Source organism: Etheostoma spectabile, chromosome 22 (genome assembly GCF_008692095.1).
Source record: "Etheostoma spectabile isolate EspeVRDwgs_2016 chromosome 22, UIUC_Espe_1.0, whole genome shotgun sequence".
Classification (NCBI taxonomy): domain Eukaryota; kingdom Metazoa; phylum Chordata; class Actinopteri; order Perciformes; family Percidae; genus Etheostoma; species Etheostoma spectabile.
The window spans coordinates 3668349-3671594 of record NC_045754.1 but is presented as its reverse complement, the minus strand read 5'-3'; the positions used below and the strand labels follow the sequence as shown (position 1 = coordinate 3671594).

The following is a 3246-nucleotide window of genomic DNA, read 5'->3' as shown; positions in this document are numbered from 1 at the left end:
CACGATTATTCTCACGATTATTTGTTGATTTTGAGTTTTTTCAAATGTGTGATGGACGCTACTCACAGATTTAGGAAACACTGGTACACATACAGGTTTGCCCCTCATACTTAACAATAGACAGCTGTGTTAATAAAAAATTAAAACTGTGGACAAATGTCAGAAGTGTGGACCGTCTGTCCTCTGTGACTGTCTACATCTAGACCAATGTTTCCCGAACTCAGGGTCGGGACCCAAAATGGGTCGCAGACCCCTTTTATTGGGTCGCCAATTGGCAGAGAGCAGACTAAAGGCTCAGCATGACCTCAGAATGGGGCACTTTCAAAAACCGAACCTAGACTAGATCAGCTGGTTGATATCTTCAACCAGACACACGCATCTCATTAAATTCAAGTCAGCATTTTTTAAACACACGTTGGTGTTGGTGCTGAGGGACAATGGGAGGGGACAGAGACACAGGAAGGACAATAGAGACCTTTTCTGTTTTTGTTTACTTTTATAATGGAATAAAATATACTTCATATACATTTAAATTCATGGTTTGTTGCGTCTTGTGTCCACAGTTTAAAAAATGTAGATGTTACAATGATTCATGGAAATGTGTTTTTGTAATTTTGGGTCCTGGAGAGACACCGAATTTCTCTTTTGGGTCTTGAGCTGAAAAAGTTTGGCAACCACTGATCTAGACAAAAAAAAAAAAAAAAAAAAAAATGTGATCGTGGGAACTCAAAATCTTGAGTCAAATTTGATTAATTGTGCAGCCCTTTCTACGATGTTATAATTCAAAAACTTCAAATAATGAGGTAAACCTATTTGAGAGAAATCCCTGTGAGTTTAAAACGTTCAGATTTCCAACTTTTCTTTTTATGTTACGCAACACTTAGCCGGCCTGTGATTGGTCGTCTGCTCCAGGTGGGCAGGACTGGAGTGTTTTTTTTAACATTGTCGCATGCAGCTACATGCTAACAGCAGTAAAAGATGTCATCTTGGCTGCTAATGTTGTTAAATTCTCCCCAATTTTGGGTCGCATCACTGCTGAAACATGTCAGATTGGGTAGTGTTTGGTTCAGAACCCTTTATCTATCTAAAGTAGGGCTGGGCAATTTATATCGATTTTATATCAATATCGTGATATGTGACTAGATATTGTCTTAAATTTTGCTGCACCAATCACATCGCTGTATCTGATGTAGGTAGGGCCAGAGGCGAGCTGCACCAATCACATCGCTGTATCTGATGTAGGTAGGGCCAGAGGCGAGCTGCACCAATCACATCGCTGTATCTGATTAGGTAGGGCCAGAGGTGAGCTGCCCCATCACATCGCTGTATCTGATAAGGCGGGGCCAGAGGTGAGCTGTACATCACATCGCTGTATCTGATGAGGCGGGGCCGAGGTGACTGCACAATCACACGCTGTATCTGATACGGCGGGGCCAGGAGTGAGCTGCACCAATCACATCGCTGTATCTGATACAGGCGGGCCAGAGGTTGAGCTGTACCAATCAATCGCTGTATCTATGTAGGCGGGGCCAGAGGTGAGCTGCACACAATCACATCGCTGTATCTGATGTAGCGGGGCCAAGGCGGCCGCCACCAACCACATCGCTGTTTGATGTAGCGGGGCCGAGGTGAGCTGCACCAATCACATCGCTGTATCTGATGTAGCGGGGCACAGAGGCGAGCGCACCAATCACATCGCTGTATCTGATGTAGGCGGGGCCAGAGGCGAGCCGCACCACCACATCGCTGTATCTGATATAGGCGGGGCCAGAGGTGTGCCTGAACAGATGACAACATTGGCTCGTTCGAGATGAGCCAGGTCTGCGCAAATCGATCACCGCGATCGGCGCCCTTTGCATGCCGGTTAGATTTGTGTCCGACTTGATCCCGACTTGCTCTGACGTCATGCACACGTGGGCAACGGAAATCTCACAGAGCAAGCGGACGCAGTTCTGAGACGCAGGCGGCGCAGTTGCTTTTCACCGACTGCAAGAGCCAGGCGGACCCAGCATGCTGGGGAACGCCGGCTTCTCAGCTGATTTAAAATCTGATTGTTTACAACTGATGACTTTTTATAACTTTTTATTGTTTTTGAATGGAGGGATTTTAATTGCATTTGTCTGATTTAAGACTTATTCTGTCCGAACACATGTTGTGAGGCTGATAGAGACGTTTATAGTCAGAGAGACTAATCCGTTCAGATCACGGATCACTACAGTGTGTTGTTATTAAAATCAGCAACAGTCGCATGTAGAGCACTTTACAGCTACTCTTTCATAACTAAACAACTGGAGACTGTGTACCAGCTGTATGTGGGTCTGGTTATATTTTATTAAATCGGAATCGCACCACAGTGTTTTCATCACTTCCTGTCCAGCCTAAGGAGCTGGACTCACGGCTGGAAACTGTCCGACTTTACCGCAGCTTTCTGTCCCCCGCCCCCCTGCTGCCGCCTGCTCTCGTCCACTTTCCAGGCGAGGCGCAGTTCATCTCGAACGATAGTGTAATCTACCAATTAGCGCCGCTGGTAGCTTAGCATGTGAGGCTCTGGATACGTCAACCTGTGTGTTGTTGTGATTGGTCGTAGTGTTAGCCAATTGCGTGCGGGGAGTTTTTCAAATGCACACTAACGCTTTCATCACTCGATGCCAGACCCTTAATCTTTCAGACTTGGGTCTCGATTTCCAAGTTAAATTCATCCAGTGGGCCCGATTGGATCCTTTGGCGGGCCGGTCCTGGCCCACTGGCCGTATATTTGACACCATTGGTTTAGAGATACAGCAGTTTGGGGACATTGAAAGTTTCTTCCCCAAAGTGAGAAACTAATTAATGCCTTTGGGGACAGACCTTTTAAAAGTACTTGGTGTAGTCTGAAGTTACGTAAAACAACAATATTGTGCATACTACTGCTATGTAGTATGATCCCCAAAGGTATCCCGGAATTATTAATTAAATAATAACATATAATTAATTAAACAAAAAACAAGTAAACTAACGGGAGGCGAGGGGGGATTCGTTGTCTGACTTGGTATCTCTAAATAATGAGATATCTGAGAAACCAAGTCATTATTTTGGAGATACTTTTGTCTGAGAACATTTCTCATTGACTTACATTGGCGGAAAAAAAGCTTCCGTAGACCACAGTAGCACCCCCTTGGTTTCATTCTTTATATAAAGTGTTGTTATTTACAACACTTTATATAAAGATTTAAATAAATAAATAGTTACTGAAGTGTTTCTGGAGGG

The 3246-nt window shown here is 44.6% G+C and overlaps 1 protein-coding gene across 2 annotated transcripts in view; it reads right to left on the bottom strand.

Annotated features, from left to right (window-relative positions):
* LOC116672616 (acyl-coenzyme A thioesterase 9, mitochondrial) overlaps window positions 1-3246 on the bottom strand; it is a 39146-nt gene that overhangs the window by 34780 nt on the left and 1120 nt on the right. The window lies entirely within an intron of this gene.